General features: G+C 31.4%; 1 protein-coding gene across 2 annotated transcripts in view; it reads left to right on the top strand.

The window, feature by feature from the left end:
• Window positions 1–21,700, top strand: part of LOC130448964 (class A basic helix-loop-helix protein 15-like) — a 165,734-nt gene that overhangs the window by 44,553 nt on the left and 99,481 nt on the right. For both annotated transcript variants that reach the window (XM_056787685.1, XM_056786885.1), the window contains exon 2: window positions 2,195–2,258. The gene's annotated coding sequence lies outside the window, so the exon portion shown is untranslated. The remainder of the gene's footprint in view (window positions 1–2,194; window positions 2,259–21,700) is intronic.

The following is a 21,700-nucleotide window of genomic DNA, read 5'->3' as shown; positions in this document are numbered from 1 at the left end:
TCGTTGGTTATGAAAATACGAGTATAATTCGCGTTATTGCACCGATTTCCTCCGTGGTGTTTTATTTTTAAAACTGATATCAAAAAAATAGGGAAAAGCAATGAAACTCAACAATGTCCTTTAGACGATGAAACACTGATAGACAGTCTTTCCACATTTGTATGATACAAAGGATCCATACAGAGAATTTCTATTCGGTTACTAGTAATTTACAAATGTCCATGATTTACTGCATAAACCAGAAAATTACCAACGAGAAAGTTTCGTTTAATGTTAATTTTAATTTAGATGTATAAACCAAGCTCTAGACACTCATAATAGTTCCTGGAGACTCTGTTTATTGCTATTGATTTTCTATATGAGTAACGAATGAAAAATATTGTTCCTACGGGACGAACAGCGTATATATGAAATTATTTTTGTGTAATTAATATGTGCATATATCCATAAAAATGATAGTGTTATCATATTAACGAGAAACCACGTCATTACAGTTCGCTGTTACATACATTTAGTTAACTTTTGCCGTGTTAACGAAGTATTTTTTTAATATTAAGTCTATACAAGATGAATGTTGTTTTATATTTTGCTAATTTAGGTTCGTGAAAAATCTGAGTAGTAACAGATTCCAAATAAACTAACCAAATGATATCTCAATCCTACCAAACTAAACAGTTTCATTTGAATTGAGGGAATATTCAATCGAATGAATTATCTTCAATATCTTCTATCCATTAATCATAAATGGATTTGAAAATTAAAGGCTGGAAAGTGTAAAATGTTGGCAAGAAGTTGTTGATATATTGATGTTTCTGTGAGAAATTTGTTCATGCATAGTTTTTGAGGTGATATTCTATTAATAGCGATGTGAAATTTCACATTAACCATGAAAAGTATTTTGTAATATATTATTCACGAGTGTATAATGAAGGTGTCTTATTCCACTTGCTAGCGCTCGTGCCAATAGACTTAATAACTCATTATTTGCAAGTATAATACTATACTTTATCCACGATTACTAAATATTTTTATTAAAACTAATAGCAAAAATAAATTACAGAATCTAATGAAATAACTAAGTAAAATATTTACTTAATATTTTACCTTTGTAGATTGGTATTTATTATTAGATGCTTTAGTTGATATCTGCGCTAGAGAAAGTTTTCGCTCTTTTATACTAAAAACCTTCTAATATTCGTTTCATTAATGCTCGATTCTCAAGATTTATATCTTGATATAAGGTGATCCTACTTCTAAGCATAATGTAGACAGCGGCTGCATGTAGCTGCAGCATGTAAATGATACTTGTCACGGTATCTACCTAAAAACTGCACAACTCCGAATGATGGGTGCAAGTATGTTAATAGTATCAAATAAAACTTTGAAGACAGAAAATCTGGGCATACTAATCCATCGTGCAATATAGATTTTGGGAATGGGGTGGAATCACACGAAAATCTTTGGAGTTCTTTGAATTATGATTGCAAGTATGCTTTTCTGGATAATTTACATTAAAAAAAATAATATACGACCAATGGCATATTGATTTTGAAAGATAGAAAGGGCTGTACAAATTAAAAATTTTGCAAGAGAATATCTGCATACATTTCTTACATACAAAAAGTTGTAAGAATAATACCACTTGGTTGTGCTAACTAACAAAGTCGATTCAGAAATTGAAGTGGTTTTCACAAGCATGAGAAACCAGACTTAATTCATTCAGGAAATCATTGATCTAAGTATAATTTTTTTGTTAGTTTCTACTTATGACTCCTGTGCAGTGATCATAAATAACCTTTTTTTATTATACAGTACAAATATTTGACATTCTTTCAATATTTTCCAGTTCTTTCGAATTTTATTACAGTGATACAAATTTTAGGATTGCGTTAATACAGATTGTGAAAAAAACCTTCATTAATTTTGGTAAAAGTACTAACAATAATGTGTGTGAAATTTTCATACTTCTTAGTAATATGTGAATTTAGTATAATAAGGCTGCAGATCCAGAACCATTAATTTGTTATTGATACTTTTTTTGTAATCGAAAATATTATCTTAGAAGTTTTTAGTCCTAAATACCTTGCAAAAAACAGATGTTAATCTTATTGAATGTTACAATTATATCCTATTTCGTATATCATCTGTTGAAGGAGACTAGCAGTGTAATCTAATATGGTACCCTTTGTTTCAGAAAATAGCGGACATTGGTGGCAACCAAAGCAGAAGAGGTGTATCACACCTCATATTGAAATAAGGTCAGAATATAATTATTATACGTACATACATACTATACTTTCACGTTAAAACGTACAAAAAATAGGAAAAAAAATATGATGGAACAGAATAAATATGGACTTGTGAAAATTTTAATGGTTGTATATTATATACACAGATGGCGTCTATAAATACATAAATAATTTAGTTAAAATGGTTGTGGCAAAATATATCATTCCTTCACTACGAAATTAATAACATGAAATTCAATTCAAACATTATCTGAGGTAAAAAAACATAAAAATTGTTAATATCAATCCTTCAATGGCACATAAGCGATTTGTAATGTTTTTTATTAAATGATCTCTTTCTCATACTTCCTAAGCCCTATATCTTAGATTTTAGAAAAGAAGAGGTCCCAGACATTCTGTAACACACCTATAGCTAGGAAGTTCGCTGGTCAACATAACCTTGCTATATCCCCTTAATCACAAAAGTTCTCCAAACTAAAGTGTGTGAATGAGGGTCCAGCCCAATTTTTGTTGTCACTATTTTTGGTATCCAACGCAAACATGTTATTGTTCAAAAGTATCATGAGATACTAAAGGCTTTCTGTGTAGTATTATTTTTTGGGGAGTTTTGCGCTGCTGCTGTGAATATTTTTCCCCTATTTCTGGGTCGGCCACTTTAAGGTGACTGATGCCTTGGTGTAACAAAGTAATATTATAACATTTCTAGCCATCTTTTGATTTATGTTGGGGAAAACATCGTGGAAAAAAACGGGAAGAGTTACGGAGTAAAAGAAACAACTACTAATATACTTTTTATTAACAAAAATCTCTATATACTATATAAATAACAAATTGATCTTGTATATTGATAATAAATGCAACTATAACTTGACATACTGCATACATTGTTCACACCACCACTACACCAACACTCACAATCACTGTCTGACGCGCGTTTCGATAACCAAGTTATCGTCTCATGGTTAGGTTCATATCCTACTGACTATACAAATCAATGGTTATCACATATAAGTCACTCCCCCTGATTCACAACAAGAACAAGATTCACCGTTTCCAATAATAATGACAAATTGTTGTTAATTATCAAAAATATGTGCGAATAAAACTAGAAGTATGTAATTCTATAGAACAATGATATCAATGTGCAAATTATAAGTCCATTGATAACACTTTGTAAGGGAAGAAAGGTTTATATCCTGCTGACTGCGCCAATTGAAGTTCACAACCTCTGAAGTCATTTCTTAAGAGCTATTGGATTGGAACAGTAATTACTACACTTCTTAATAATAAAATTTACTATGTCGAATATTAATTACAAATCGATAAATACAAAAAAATGCATCTGACACTAGGACTCCGCGATTCTGCAGGGGTCAGCGAACTGTAACAAGCGGTCAACTGCTTAAATAGCAGAAGCTAGAAGCTTGTAAATATCACACACATATACTAAATTATAGAAAAACAATATGTGAAAATATATGCTGGATGGAATTACATTCTTATTTATTTTCAGTTACAAATCAATTAAAATATCTACTCTTCATATTTAATTTTATGCATATTCATGTTATTATTTCTAACACACTGAATGAGAATTAATATACTTGACGTTATTATTTTCCATAAAAGTTTAATATGTTTTATCGATAAAATAATCCGTTCCAACTGAGGTAGATATACATTACGGAAAAAAGATAAAATTGAAAGTCAATAATAAACATAGCTCTCCAAAATTACATCATCGAATCTAATCAACCTCTATCAGAAAATAATATGTTTAACCTAGATGTGTGTACTCTTCCCAATTCTATCGTAGCAGAGTCGGTTTCAGAAGCCATTAAGAATGAAAAAAGGGTTGATCAAAATATCTTTGAATAAAAGTGTCTTGTTATTATTATTATATTCTTCAATTTATTTCATTTAATTCTTAAAACAATTATTTAAAATAAATGAATTTTTGTTTCTAATATTCTATTTTGATTAAAAAAAGAACACTTTTAAGTTTCAATTTAAGCCCTTACATTTGACGTATGAAGAGAAACAAATATTGTTTAAACATTCATTTTCATTTATTTTATATTATATTAATATTTTATTTTTTTCAAAGAAAAATTATTACGTGTTTTGATGGGTTTATGAAGTACCATCTTCCAGGGGGGACTATATGTAAAATTTCATGACATTTCGATTAGTCAGAAAAAAGTGACAATCATTGATGTAATCCTTCTTTTATTATTTTCAAAACAATTTCACGAGATAATTTATCATTGCTTCTTGATAAAAAAATAATGTACAAGCTCAGTTATGGCTGCAAAAATGTTATCCGGGCACCGCTCCATTGAAAAGAACCATTTGTTATTGGTTTGCTGAATTTAAACATGATAAGTCGAATTTGGGTGTCAATTGGGTGGACTGCAGTCGGTTAGCCACGTCCAAAGCGTCCAGTGGCACAACTGTCACCTGAGAAGGTTATGGTTTAAGTATTGTGGGATGCGCATTGATTATTGTTCACAAATCGACTATTTCCAAAAGGAAGAGATAATCAATAGCGAATACTTCATAGGGTTGTTGGATCGTTTGAATGCAAGAATTAAGGAAAAACGGCCTCAATACCGAAGAAAAACCACTGTTTCACCAAGACAATGCACTGATTCACAAGTCAATGGCAAAGATAATTAAATTGAACGAATTACACTTCGAATTGCTTCTTCATCCACCGTATAGTCCAGATCTGGTCCCCAACTACTACTAGCTATTCGCTGATCTCAAAAAAAATCTCAAATGAAGCTTATTTTGATGCAAAAGAAAAATCCTTCTACAAGCACGGCATCGAGAAGTATTGCTCTTGAAGGAATAACATTGTTGAATAAAATCGATTTTTAGCAAAAAAATGCTTGTCGGTAAGAAATTGAGCTCAAATGAAGAAGCAATCGTTGAGAATGAATCCTATTTTGAAGCAAAATAAAAATCCTTCTACAAGCACGGCATCGAGAAGTATTGCTCTTGAAGGATAACATTGTTGAATAAAATCGATTTTTAGCAAAAAAATGTGTCTTTCTTAATCATACGACTTGAGTGATGGTTATAAATAACAATTTTATTGAAAGTTCATGTATATTTTGAAAAAAAAGGCGATTTTACAACTATTCCCGTTGAATATTATATAAGAATCGAATATTCATCATCTAACAGATTCAGTGTTTTATTAATAAGAATTTAGGATGTCTATCCAAGGTCTTAGCTCTTACCAATACATATATAAAATAACCTTTGACACCAGCTCTTCAATTTAGCGCTAATTTTGCAGAAATATTTTATTTCGAAATATGTTTGTGTCTCAGTTATATTTCAACAAAACCCCACTAAAAAAAACTTAATACGAGATTTATTCTCAAAGTAAATGTTTTGTTTGGCGCCGCTAAGTACGCTTGTGATTATTATATTATTGTATCAATTATATATTGTATTAATATTTCCAATTTCAAATTTCAGAAATATTATGCTATGGTATTTGACCATGGTTAGATAATTATAATTACATTTCATAATTACCAGAGAAATCGCGCGAAGATTTAGTGATAGTATATTTGATAACATAGCCAATATTTTTATGACTAGTTTTTTATAAACCTTTCTACTTCTATTAACAAGTTAATATCGTTTCAGTTGGACAGTTTTTGGGTCGCCCTTTAGATGCAAATAATATATTTTTCTCTTCTACTTCATTTTTTTAATTAAAAATCTTCCTCTCTGAATAGCACTTGTACGTTATAAATCACCTTGTTTTTTATAATTTCGTTATTATAGTTTTAACTTTAGTATGATAAAAATTAGGTCGATGAATTCCAACATTCAACATTCAGACGGTATAATAATTATACATTTCTTTTTTTTAGAATTTTTTTCTTGTCCAAAATAGTCTTAAAGAAATAACTTGAGTAAGAACGAACATTCCATTGTGCCCTAAGGTCACAATCAATCAAGGTAACTGACTGACTAGTCTACTTTTTGAAAAGCAACAATTTTGTTTATACACTTACAAAATGTGGGTTGGTGCGTTTCTGCATAAATGCGTCCAATTATTCATTCTATAGAAATTCGAAGATATGTCAGCTAACGCAACGTTTTGCTATGAAGAATGGTAATTGTTTTATAAACAACTGTTATACAAGGTTAATTAGAAACGTACTATTTCATTCGATACAATGCGTATCTAAAAACATCTCCAATAGAACATTATTCGATGGTTATTATGAATTGTATTTTTGTATGAAGTATGTTATGTAAGTGATAAATATAAAGAAGAACTCCAGTTTCATAAATCTGCAAAAACCTGTTTAAAGTTTAGTCTTCCTAGAAACATTCACATAAACATATAATTAGGCTATGATATCACAAGGAGCTATATACTTGAAAAAGCATTGGACTAATAGTTAACTGACAACTTATTAAATAATTAGATCAAAAAAGTATATTGTGCAAGCCTGGCAAATAGACATGAGACAAAAATATCTTCTTCGAACTTAACATGTTATTTTTTTTCCTTAAAAGTGTGTAAATTGTAAAAATGATAAAAATTAAATGATCCAATTATCAATTTTGTTAATTCCTCTCGATTTTTGGCAGAAAATCCAATCATTACCTTTTATTTAGAGTTAGACTACTCACTCCACGAGGAAATGGACTCGTTGACTCTTCTTCTTTGATTCCAAAAGATACGAGGCATAAAGATAGACTTCAAGTACCTTCTACATATCCATTCATCCATATTTTGCGAATAAAATATTTACTATAGGGGAAAATATAAGGGAAAACCCGCTACGGGCTGTCGAACATAGTCAATGTGAGATACTTTCAAGTTTCAAGGGAGCAAGTTCTGGTTCAAACGTTTTAGTGACGGCAAGGAAACATTGTTACTCTCCGTTTTCGTTGTTTGGCAACTTGGAATTCAAGTAGAAGTTCATTAGATATATTTTTGGTCCTAATTTTAGGCAACCCTGTATAATAGTTAGAGGAAAGATCAAGCGAAATGATTATTGAGGGTAGTGGAATTGACATTTTTCCATAGAAGAAGGTTATGAGAGTGAGTGGGCATTGTGGCGTTGTTCGAAGAAATTTTTTTAAATAGAATAGACCAGGAACAACTATAGGAATTTTTTGAATTTCGATACTTCTTTTCCGCCGCCATAAAAACATCAGTTGCAGGAAATGATCTTCTTTTTCTTTCATCGCTGGATGCCGCCGTTGCCATAGACATTACCAAGTTAATTTTATATATTATTTAAAATAAAAAGATTAAATCTTTCACAATAAAATACTTTTCACATATTCCGAATTGTATTATATAAACTAACCTTTTTTACACACTCGTTCTGACTGAAGTTTTTTTATTATTATTATTTTATTTGTCTTTGTCTAGAACTATGCAAGTTTTTCCTTTGAGACTACTCTTAATTTTTTTCGTAGTTTTTTTTTATTTCAATAATACTTTTTGTTGGTATTTATTGTATTTACTCTCTTTACTACATTTATTTTATTACATCAAAATACAGTTTTTTCTTGAAGTAGGCCTATATTTTCAGATTGGGCCCGAAATTAAAGTACTTTGATGAATAATTTTTTTGTGAACCACAATTGTCTTCGCAGTAAGCTAGCCAGAGCCTAAGGTTGCCAGCGGACAGCGAAGAGATCGATGACTGACTCTACAATATTTTATTAAGAGGAAGATCTGTGCCACCCATGATATCAGACGATCAGGAAGCTAAACGGATGGAAGCCGTTGGACACTTTATCACAACGTGGGATCGGATTCCATCTTTTCTACGCACCATCTAAAAGAGGTGTTTTCTGACAGTTTCCAGGAGCTTAATGGATTTTGTCAAAAGTGTGTTGTGTACAATGGCGATTGAAATAAGTAAAATAAAAAAAGACAAGGAAATTAGACAAAAAAAATGTGCAACTAATATAAATTGAAATTAATAACCTACTTTGGATACAGGAAAAGAAAAATGTTAACAATATATATGCCGCATTCTTTCGAAGTATATTCGGTGAGCCAGGTTAAAATAATGTTTTCTCCCAATAAGGCAACGCTTTCTTGATGTTTTCGTAACTATTAAGTTGCTGCTAGGAGAGACGTCCAGTGCTCTACTAACGATATAAGGAGCTGAGTTGAAGAAATAGGAGGGTTGGAAATGAAGAGCTTGCAAGGGTCTCTATCCTCCCTTAGACGACTCGGCTCATGCTCTGATTAAAGTGACTCACTACTAAAAAATGTGAGTTTATGCGGAGTACTTCTTCTGACGGTAAATGATTCTAATATTCGTCGTGGCATTAGCCAGTAATCTGCTTGTTTAGTCCTGCAATTAATGACAACTATGTTTTCTAAAATCAAAGTATTATCAGAGATAAAAGAAGTAGCTATATTCCAATATTGTTTACAAATAATTTTTAATAAGATCAAACATGGAATTCCTCACTTCTTATGCAATTCATCGAAAAAAATCGAAAATCTCTTCGTAAGTACTCCAATTTAAGCGTGACAGCAATATAATGATTACCTATAATAAATATACGGATCTAGAATCGCGGCACAAGGCCTTTCTAAATAAAAATTCCTATTACGAACTAGATATGTATAAATCGCAGAGTTATAATTACTCTAGGACAATATAATTATTACTGCAAGCGGAAAACTCTAAAGACTCTAATGACACGTAATAATTATTCGTCGGGTTGATACAAGATTCAAATTCACAACGAGAAGATAATTTTTTTAAGAAATTGGATGTATGATTAACTTTTACTGTATATTCAGAATAGATTTCTCTCAATTTTGGATACGTGAACCGAATCCAGTAAATATAATGACTTTTTGCACATTTTTGTGAGACATTTTATCGTCTAAATTATAATATTTTTTCAAACATTCAAATGATTTATGAGAAGGAGAAAGGAATTTTTTGTACATCAACAAAAAAAGTACTTGACAGTCATTCACGTTCAAGGAACTGATAGTAGTGTACGAAGTAGTATATGAGGTCTGGCTATTAAATAACGAGACTGCGCGCCTAGAGTAGTGCTTTGAGTATCTAGATATCTTGTTTATGCACGTCCCAAAACACGTTTACGTCTCTATTATAGTATTTGTGCAGTAACGGTTTGAAACAAACGTGTTTTTTTCTCGTGCCGAAAACTATGTGCGACGAAAACCAGGAGCAACGTATTTCTCGTTAAATTGAAAAAAAAACTCCGACTGACTGCTATAAATTGTTGCAAGTGACCTATGGGGACAATTCTCTATCTCGTGCGCGCGTTTTTGAGTAGTGTAAGCGATTTAGTGATGACCGAAAAAGCACTGAAGATGACCAGCCCCCCAGGTCACCCTGTAACTGTGTCAACTACAAAAACAATGACCAAAATCAACCTAATTGTGCGTGCAGATCGTCGAATGAGCATCCGGGTGATTGTCGAGGCTGTAAACGCCGATAAAGAAACGGTTAAAAAAATTTTATACGAGGAATTACTCATGACAAAAGTCTGTGCGATGCTGGTGCCAAAAAATCTGACTCCTGATCAAAAGCTTGTACGTCAACGGGTCTGTTCAGATTTCCTTGAAAGGTTAAAAAGGTTAGAAAAAGATCTGCTTTAAAAAGGACCCGATTTGAGTTAATAGATCGGGTAAAGCAAAAAATGGCAGAGTTACTAAAGGCCGTCACCAAAGAAGACTTTCAGTACTGTTTCGATCAATGGAAAAAACGTATGGAAAGGGGAGTAGAGTGTATTGAAAGGGAGGATTCGAATGTAAAATAATTTTTATAATAAAACCCCTTTTTCGTAACCAGTCTCGTTATTCAATATCCAGACCTCGTATCATAGATCGAAAGGGTTTTTTCAATTTACTTATGTGAGGTGTACAATAATTCTTTGAAGATCACAATTTTAATACATTTATCTAAAAATTTTTGCACATATCTACCCAAGTACTTACGTAAACTCATTTTGTTTCTGAAATATTTGGGATATGTTATTTGAAGTTTGTTTGCTATGATAATTATTACTTAGATGGACCGGTCCATATAAGTTTGGTTTTTTAACAGTTACTCCCATGTGTAGTATCTACTAAAAAGTTCTTCCAAGAGGAGTGACTGCGTTCTACATCATTTTGTGTCCATTTACGAACGGTTTTAAAAAGACAATTTGAATACATGATTTTAAACTGGAATTAGATAACATAAATAACAGTTGTATTCATTCTATAAATTTTATTTTCAATTTTAGAGAAAGAGAACCATTGTATTGGGACGCGGTATTTTGAGAACATTTTAGAATTTAGAGAAAAATTCCGAACATCTGATGTATTCAATGTTTCTACTTTTATCGAAAACTGAACAACTGCCTTAAAAACGTTCCATCTCGTTATTTCAGGATGGTTTGTAAACTTGAATAACGTCGGGTCCTGTGGACAAAAACCGTTTCTTAATAGACGAACGTCCATTTTTGACAGTTGTTGTGTAGGGAATAACCATTATTCAGAAACTCTAGGTGTAGTTGCTTCAACGTAAATATTTGTAAATATAAGTAATAATACAAACTGTACAATTAATGTTAATATTCATTCTAAATAATATGAATACTTATGTATTTGTTTGTATTCAATCAAAAATAATCTTTGTCTTTGTAGTATTTTAGAAATGTAAAATTTGGAAGTGACGTTTGGTTTCGCGATCGTTATCCATAGCAAATTATATTTCGCGGACTGTACTGAGAACGCTGAATGCTGACTTCGCGTGCAATTACACGAAAAAATATTTGACAGTCATTTACGTACTAAAAACTGGAAATAATATATAACGGGGTCTATAAGAAACTTCTAATTCACTGATATGAGGCGAACAATACGAGTAATTTCTTGATGATCAGTGGATCAACATATTTATCTTATTTATACGTAGATCATTTGGAATATGCTTATTTCCTATGATAACCATCATTTAGTTTAGATATTCGCTATTAATTTTGTTACAACTTCATCGAAGCAGTATCCACTAAATGGGTGTTCCAAGCGATCTGAATACTTCCTATCTTCTCGTTATTTGTGAGCGTTTGCGAACAGTTTCTGGAGGACAATTTTAGTATATGGTAGAGCTGGAATTGGATCACGAAAACAGCAGTTATATCCAGTATATAAATTATATTTCCAATTTTACAGAATTAGAGAAGGTGGAACCATTTTATGGTATTGGTATTTTGTAAACAATAGCTTTAAAATCGTTGGTTTAGAAACTTGTCCATCATCTGGACGTGTACACAAAAAAGAAGAAGCAGTTTCTGAATCGATTCTTGATAATTAAAACGGTTAGAGCAAACCTATTGTCTCAAGTTTGACTAAATAATTCATATTCTTTACGCCGTTTTCAATCTCATCTTTTATATAGCAATTTTTGTATAAGAACAATATTTTTGTTTTTGACCTTAGTATGCGAAGTTTTTAACTGATGAAAGAAGTTTTTGTTCGTAACTTTGCTTATTGCTATCTGACACAGTTCTTATTTGTTGTTTCCACATGTTATAAAGCAAACCTAACTACTTGTACTTTCAATTTTCATAGGAAATAATAAAAAAATACTTCAACTTGTTTTCAATATAATTCTCCTGATAAATTGATCCTTTTTCGTCTCAAACTTGTATTTTAGAAGCTCGCTAAAAGTTGTTTTTAATATGCATCTCAATAAAAATAAAGTGGATCAAGTTTAGCAATTACAAAATCTGCCATGTTACTAAAAATCATCCAGTAAACTTAAAACAATAATCATTAACTGTGATAATAATTAAAATACAAGTTTCAAGTTTGCTTTTCTTTCTCTCCGGCCTTAAAGAAACGATAAATTGGACATAAAAAACCTGTCCGGTCACTTACGCTGATTGTTTCTTTATTACAGTTTTAAATATGATTTAAATACCTTCTTAAATTGGGTAAAAAGTCCAACTTTTACTTATTAAAGAAATAATTGGCAAAAAATATTTTCAAAAAAATATAACATCATTAAATCACTTATGAATTTATACTCACTCATTATATCTCAAACTATGCACAATAAAAAAGATATATTGAGAAATTTGGCAACAAACAGAAAAGAGAAGTAAAAAAGGGTCACTCACAATATTATTGCTACACTATACGAGTTCCGATACATGTTGAGAAGACCAAAATAAATTTATAACAAAATGTGAATAAGAGTTGATTTCAGTATTTTATTTAAAAATTTGAGATTATTGTCTCAGAGAAATTAAATTTGGTAACACTGTTGTTTTTTTTTAAGTTGGTTGGTCCTAATTTGTCATTAATAAAAAGACATAAGAGACAGATCGTTAGACTTATCGTGCATTACACCGATATTACGATGCATATAATGAAATTTTTCCAGAGCATTCCATAAAATTTCGTTCGGCACGCACACAACATGCTGTTGCTCTGTGTACTGCGCTGATCCAAAAGTGCTGAATGAGTGAACTTGTGTCCAAGGACGTTATGATGAATACTGTGCAAAGATCTGGATTTGCGTGAATATAAAATTCAGCTTGTCAACAGAATGGGCGAAGAAATAACAATGATGATCAAAACGTAACAGTAAATGATACCTGATATACTCGTAAAGACATAATAACCAAATTTTGTGTTTTGGTTTGAAGTTGGTGTTATTAGCACCATCCACGGAAATTTCCGCGGCTCTTAGTCTTTCCGCGTGATCCGAAATCGCCACCCTCTACGGAAAAATCCGTGGCTATCATTTTAACCTTAAAGACCCGGAAAGTTTTATAGAAATGCATCAGAATGAAGCTTTTTTCCGTGTCTTTAAATCTTACCATAAGATCCAAAATCACCACCCTCCACGGAAAAAACCGTGGTTTAATTTTAATCTGAGAAACACGGAAATTTTAAAACTAAACCAACCTAACCTAACCTAACCCAACCTAACTTAACCTAACCTAACCTAACCAAACTCAACCTAACCTAACCTAATCTAATCATTCGTATCCAATTGCACCGGATATTAGTCAATCGTGTTGAACTAATGCTCTATACATAGCACTATCATCAATTCATAATTACTAAGGTTATTCTTAAAACCAAAGTATTGATTAATACATTTTTTGTATAATTCGTTCAAAATTAATGAAAAAATATATTGGGATTAGAAATGACATATATATCAGAAGATTTCATCTGTAGGTGGTATTTATCCGAGGATGATATTTGTGCGTGGATGGTATTTATCCATGTACAGTATTCATCCGTGAGTTGAAGCTTATTATTGTAGTAACATTCATGGCTGAAATTAGAGACACGGATAAAGCTAATTTCTTTAAAAATGTCCGTGTCTCTATGGTGGAAATTAGTGTCACGGATTTTTCCGTGGAGGGTGCCAATAGACACTTAGTTCAAGTTAAAGATTTGCTTACAGTAAAAAACATTTGATCAATGAATTATTTCACTAAACGGACCTGTAAACATCACTTCATTCATGCGATTTGACACACCATTATATTATTTCCTCTGGGGAATTGGAAAGTCACATGTATAAAACAAAAAACTTGCACAACTGCAGGAAGTGTGTGAAAGTGCTTCTAGTCTAAATTTTTCTATTTACAAGCAATGGATGGCATGTGCTGAAAATCATATTATTTTATTAGTTTTATATAGTCTTCTGCCGTCGAAGAAAATATTATCACTTTTATCACATGCAATACATGTAAAAATGAATTTTATGGATATAAAATTGATCAAAACTCATGTATTTCCCAAAAAACTATGAGAAATATTATTTTTGAAGAAATTACAATATTGGGAATTTTGATAAAGACATGGGCGCGCTTCAATTGTAATTTTTATAAGTGTAAAACAAGATTAGCAGGCTCTTATTCGATAATTATTGACGATGATTGTACCCAAGCAATTGTTGAACCAATTTATAAAAACTTTGTTTAAGGAGAGTTGAAGAGGAGAATATGAATTATAGGATAAAAGACCCCTTTTCACAAAGACATACAGAAACTGATTTTTATAAACAAAAGAGGCGGGTTCAAACTTAATATGGTTCAGATATCTGATATGAAAAATCTAAAATGGAAGGTATATATAATGGTCTAAATCTGCGTATCTAAGCAAGGGTTGCTGTTTTTAATTGATAATTATCAATGCTAATGTATAGAAAAATATTTTACATGACTTTCACATGACAAAGTTGCGATTCATTGATGAAATTCAACAGTCAGAAGGGATATTTACGAGTAAGTCTCAATAAGATGGCATACGAAGAAACCTGTTACATTGTGTTTGCAGAAAATGGACATTGCTGTTATCTTTTTAGCACTCCTGATCTATCCCCTATCTAGACTTCTTGACATGTGATATAAATATAACACTAGAAATGCACATTTACTGAATTTTTAGTTAAAGTTCAGCAAAGTTAGAATAAGTTTTAACCATCTTACTGTTAAATATTTGTATGCAATATGCAAAGAAATTGAACTGAATGTAACATAAGTTATAAATAAAATAAATTCTAATTCCACTGGAGATTGTGGGGCAGCGACCTGTCAAAAGAACAACCACAAGATTAAAACAATTATATTTGAGGTTTGTTGTGGTTGAATCCATGAGCATCTGGGAAAACTTATGACCGATCAAATTTCATAATTTGGTGCTACATGTGTATCCATGCATTTAGTTCTGAGAAATTATAGAAATTATTAAAAATATGAGAGGAAGAGATATATAAAGCACGAAACAAAAGATATATAAGTATACGAGAATAATTTTGCAAATTTGTAGACATGATTATGAATATTAGAATAAACAATGCAAATGTAGACCAACAGTCATGTAAATTTCCTGTTGACCGTTATATAAAGGGTGTCTCATAAGTAATGTCATGATGCAAAATGAATTTATTTACATAACAAAAACACGAAAAAGTACTGATTTGACAAAGAACAATTACCAGAGCCTGTCGCAAAGTGAGTTCGATTTGACTGGTATGTTGTGTGTTTGTTGGAATGTGAAGTCTTATCCATGTCGAGGTACATTGTGGACAGATGATGCTAATGTAAGATGTTTTATCGGAGGAATATCCAGGTTTAGTTAACCGAAAGAGGGTTCTCTTACAAGAAAACAATATTAAGCCACACACTGCAAAATTTACGCGGAATAAGATCTAATAACTTGGTGGTATTATACTCCTAGACCATCCAGCATATTCCGGACCTTGCACCGTCAATTATTTACACGAAGCTGTGAAGAAAACCTTGAATGGTAATAATTCTGCATCCAAATGAGATTTTTAAAATGCAATTCTACATCTAGAAATGGTTTTAACAATGTCTCAAAGAGCTTGCTGCACATTGGGTTGAAACTATAAAATACAATGAGCCATACTTAAGGCTTTCTTTTGATGATAAGCAAAGTGAACATTCGAAAGCGACAATATTTCTGAAACATCCTCTATATAATTATTCTTTTTTATTGGAGCTCACATCACAAGATTAATACAATGATATGATGAATCATTTGAATTTGTTTCTGCTTTTGTCTATAAAATCAAATCTACGGTATATAAGGGTTTGAATTTAACGAATTTTTGTTAGGATTATTTACTACATTTTGTAACGCTTTTGAGGCCTTAAACCATCGCCCAACTTCTCTTAATCAACATCATTTTCATAATTAAAGCGATGATTGACCACTTGTTGCGTACGACCTGATATTATTCATAAGATACACTATTTACTGTAGATGTTCGTACAAAATATAAGGATAACTAAATTAAATGTCACAATTTTCGTTTACTACACCAATGATGCTATTGGATTTGTTGATAAAAAAAAAATTAACAAAAAATTTATGAAAATTCTCTAACGTTTAGAATATATTACATGGAGTATATTACCATATTGCCATATTGAATGTCTTTTTACTAGCGATATTTCTCATAAAATTACTCTGATCTGCGATTTATTATGAATTTCAAACTTTCAGTGTCGACCTGAAACTTCATATATATTTCTATGAATATTAAATTCTATTCTAAAATGAAGTATTCAATAAGAGTTTTTAGAACAACTAAGATAGATGAAAGTAGGAATGTAGAAATAAGAATACATTTGGAAAGAGAATGAAAAATACGTGACAAAAGAAATATCATTGCAAAACAATAAAATAGGATAATTAACCGTAAAGGACAAACCAAACATGGGACAGAACGATAGTAGGATTACTGAGTAGTATAATAAACACTAGTAGTAGTAGAGAATAGAATAACACTTTAATGAATTTACGTAGATTAAGTTACCCCGGTAGGACGCGGGCGACTCACCTGAGCCAGTCTATTTGATACATCTGTAACCTGAGAGACCAAGTTAAAGTAATTGTGACATTGTGGATCATTTACATAGTGATATTTTATTTCGAATGTATAAATGATAATATCAACAGTATCGACAGTTACGTAATCATCTATATTTTGGTAATTTCAAGTCTCACATTGATTATCTGTTTGGTAGGAATTATTCTTGATGCTGAAAAGTATTATCTGAAGTTTTATTGAAGAGTTGTGTTTTTAATGAAAATGAAGTCTAAATAATTTGAATTTGCATGATGCTAAGCCATCATTTCCGGAAATGTAGAGAGTATAAATATTTCTCAATTCCACTGATATTTCCATCATAGAAAATTATCACGAAGAGAAATTTGAAGCGGCAATTGAAACTCAACGCGCAGTTGAGAAAGATCCAATTACTAAATAGCTGCCGTCTCTCGGCAGTAATATAGCTAGTTATGATTTGTGGAATAGAAATATTCAAACAAGAAAGCACATCAAGTGATTGGATGTGTGCGAATATTTACGGAGATTGTTTTCAAAACTACACCACAAATTGATTATTTAATTGAATATTGTAATGAAAACAATAATAATAAGAAAATGTGGAAGTGTTGTTGTTTTATTCACTTACTGTAAGTACTGAAGCAGTAGATTGATTTTCACAGAATATTGCAAAAATTTAGCTTGAAATATACGGTACAAAGATGATAGAACCAAGTTTTGTGATTAAGTGATAACTAGTGGTAGTGGTCACTATTTGGTTGTATCAAAGGTGAAAAGCAAAGTAGTTACTAAAGGAAAAAACATAACAACGCACAATAAGTACTACAAATACAAAGAAAATCTCTCTGTATATACAAACATAGAATAACAACAAAATATGGGGAAAGAAAGTTTATAAATCAAGTGAATGACATTGAAAATATAATGATAGATATTGTGACAAACGTAAATACGCCGTGGAAGAAATATATATCAGAGCAAAGAGAACAAAGAAAAATGAAAAAGTCAAAAAAAGCAGTGAACAACAGGGAAGAAGCACAGAGGGAGATGGCGAAAGAAATGCAAGGAATCAGTGGAGAATATTGGAATTTATTTTGCAGCATCCTATAATCAAAAGAAATAAAAGATATCAAAATGCAAACATGGATGGGATGAATCACTCCAAAAGTTAAAAAATGAAAGAGAATTAGATTGTGAGGAAATAACAGTCGATAATGAAAATATAGAGACAAAACGAAGGAGAATTAATGTTTCATACCTACACAAAACATGAGAAGAAAAGAAGCATCGGAATATTGGAAAAATTTTCAGTAGTACTGCTATATGAGAATAAAGGAGATATGAGAGAGCGCAATAATTATAGAGGAATATCGCTCCTTGATAACACATTAAAATTTATGAGAAATAACAAAAATATAGAAATTTGATCACGGAAATATATTCCACGAGGCTTAAAGTCGAATTAGAACTGAAAATAGCGTACAAATTTTCTATGAAACATATAACACAGAAACCATATTAACCCTTTGAGTACATTTGAAGAGAAGATCCTAGCCGAAGCAGATATAGAAAATGAATTCGACAAAATAACAAGCGAGAGACTGCGGCTTTTCTTGGAATCAAGGGATGTGCTTGATCAAAATAATTGAAGTTATAGAATTCACTCTTATATATTTTAAGATACCAAGAAACTAGAGGACTGTGATAAAATATTAATTTTTCAAGAAAACATGCGCATTATGATTTAGTATGACGGTTCAAATGAACGATTAGAACGCACATTTGATGATGAGAATCCTTCACAAGCAAATGTGTTAAAGTGGTATAGGGAATTTAAAAGAGGCCGAATGTCACTTGGTGATGAGATGTGTGCTGGTAGGCCCTTCTCTTCAGTTAATTTTGTAAAAAGACAGAGCTGGGCATATAATTGAACTAAATTCATAATGCACCTATCAATAGATTGAGGCAAATCTTGATGTTGTTTCAGAAAGAGTAAATACACTTTCACTTTATCAGAACAGCTGATAGAACATAAATACATACAAAACCTTTTGTTGATATATTAATGCTTCTAAATGTTCTTGATTTCAGGTCTCTTCTGTGTTTCAAAATTTTTAAAAGAAAGATAAATTTTTACTTTTCTTTAAGTCTTTATCAAAATAAATTTTTTTAAGAATTGAAATTGTAATTAAAATTTCTTGTTGTATATGCATTTTTTAATTAAATTGTTGGTAACAGTTGCTAACCTTTTTTCTTATTACTATACTTGGTGCAATGCCCTTTCCACTTCTTTGCATTTCGGTATTTTCGTGGAGTCATATTCTCAACAAGCTTACTAGTTTCTTTTTTCCTTATATACATAAGGCGTTCTTTTACCTTTTTCTTAGAGTCTTGTTTAATCTTCTTGGTTTGTTGAAAATTTAGACCAAATTTAAACACTGGTTTCAAATTTTTAATACCCACCACTAAAACCACAAAATGTGGTGCAGTTCTTGAGTCTGTTAATATTTACACAGCAGAATTTTTTACCTGAAATGAGGGAGATGAAGTATCTCATCAATTTTTTGAGAACATTTCAAAATGTGAAGGTGGTAAGTACTTTGAACATAAGTCAAATCTTTTTCTTAAAAGTATAGTGACAAATGGAAATAAATAATATTCTAAAAATTACATCATCCAATTTGGAATCATTCGAATCAAGTACAATATGCATTTAATATATTCTTACCACACGACCGTGTTTATTGCTGTATTGTTTTTTATAGATACCAATCTATAAGTAGAGTGTTCTATAACAAACATAATTAATAAAAAATTTTACCTTGCGTCATACAACAAACTAGTTCACACTGTACAATGCAAATGTGTATCTATCTAACTGCGATTTAAAAAATAGGCAACGCCCGTAAAGAAAGCAGTCTCAGGCTGGCCCAAGGATACCTGAACTCAGTGATAATAGATTTTTTTTAATTATATTAAGGTTGTAATTCTATTAGAAATATGAAATAGTACAAGACAAGTGCTCGTTGATTAAACTTTAAGAATCAATTAATTTCATAATTTAAAGAAGATGGATAACAGGAACAAATTGTATGAATGTATTGAGATTCTTGTTAATTATGAATTCGTTTGTCTGTGGAGTGTACAGTCCACAATCATAATAATTTATTTGGAAATATAAATAAATGTTCTTCGTCGTTGTAGATTCTCACAATACAATTTTAATTAGACGAACACAACAAGGGGCTCTTCAGATTCAAATTTCCAATGATTCATTGAACATCAATGATTATTTTGGATTTAATGAGCAATTTTTGGTGACCACAATTGGATTTCATTTAAAAACACCAAGATACCCAAAATTCAAAATTTTATTATCTGAAAATATGTATCACGAAGTGATATTTTAAATTTTCGAAGAAGGAGAGGAAACTTTTGTAATGATTTAAGATTTTAGTATTTCTTTGAAATGGTGTAATAACACCATATCAATATTCGAGCGGTTATCCAGCTCAGACTCAAATAATGAGTTTATAATAGTTGTATCGAGTTTGATATCTTATTAACCCCATTCCAATGGTAGATTATTGGATTGTTAGGTTATCGAGTACAAACCAATGATAACTAACTTCTTCATAACATAATCATCAGTTTTCCATCTAATGCGTAAACTCCTGAATTTTTGGTAAAAGTTCTGAGTTCTTCCATACAACTTCAGTTACTTAGTTCAATTCATCAACTTTGTCTTTTTGTCCTTTAATTTTCTCAATATTCACCATTGTTATGGTGTCCAAATCTGTTAATTTATTATTTTCCAATGAAATCGAATGATTTAGAAGTGCTTAAAACATAGGCACATTTTGCATTTCTAGGTTATGTTTGCTTATCCCAATGTAGGGATGCAGTTGGTATGGAGAATATATTGCTTCGTGATATAATAAATACGACTGTGTTTTGATTATTCTGATATGATTAATGATTTTCATTCAATATAATTCACTTTATCAAATTAAAAAAAAGGATGATGATGATGACCTAGAGATAGCGGTAGTTACTTGTAAAATACCACTGTATTATAAAGTAATTGATCTATATAGAATATGTTTCAAGTTGAAGACGCTACGTCTTCATCAGCCATCAATAGTGAACCTTTTTAGTGAATTTTTAAACATGAGAAAATTGGTCATCGTTATGTGATACAATACTTTTATTTAGAAGGCCTTAGCCCAACCAATATAAAAGCTCAATTATATTCTACTCTGGGTGAGACTGCTTCTTCGTTAACAGTAAAATATTCGGTAGCAGAATTTAAACGACGCGGTACGACAATGCAAAGACCAGCATCGCAGTGGTCGTCCAAATGAGGTAACGACTCCAGAAATGTTGAAGAAAATCCTCAAAGCGGTACTGGATGATCGTCGACGGAAAGTGCAAGAGCTAGCAGACATGGTAGACATTTCAAAAAGTGCAGTATATTGCATGACTACTAAAAATTTGGACTTGAGAAAGCTGTGCGCAATATGGGTGCCGCGTTTACTCACAATGGAATAAAAACAGCGTCGTGAGGATATTTCCATCGAGTGTTTGGCAATGTTCCACAGAAATGAAACCGAATTTTTGCGCCGACTCATAACCATGGCTGGAACGTGGGTCAAAAAATGGACTGATAAGTGAGAACCGGATCCATCTCCAGGCAAGACTATGGCGTCGATTTTTGGAATACGCGTGGGATAATTTTTATTGACTATTTTGAAATAGAAAAAACTATCAGCGGAGAGTATTATGCGAACTCATTGCAACGTTTGGCTAGACTTGTTCCATCAAGACAATGCGCCAGATTACACATCCGTTGTAATTAAAAATTAATGAATTAAAGTTTGCTTGACCACCATGCTACCTCATGGTGGTCATGGATTTCCCATTAATGAAGAGGTGTTTGAGTAACTGAATTATTATGAACTTGTGCGTTTTGTTAAGCTTAATTATCATACAAAAGTAATTTTTTTTATTTAAATACAAGGAATCGAAACCATATGGTTCCAAAAATAAAAAAAAATTTAAAATACC

The sequence above is a fragment of the Diorhabda sublineata genome, chromosome 1 (genome assembly GCF_026230105.1).
Source record: "Diorhabda sublineata isolate icDioSubl1.1 chromosome 1, icDioSubl1.1, whole genome shotgun sequence".
In the NCBI taxonomy this organism is placed as follows: Eukaryota; Metazoa; Arthropoda; class Insecta; order Coleoptera; family Chrysomelidae; genus Diorhabda; species Diorhabda sublineata.
Note: the sequence above shows the minus strand (reverse complement) of the source record. Positions and strands in the feature narration are given on the sequence as shown.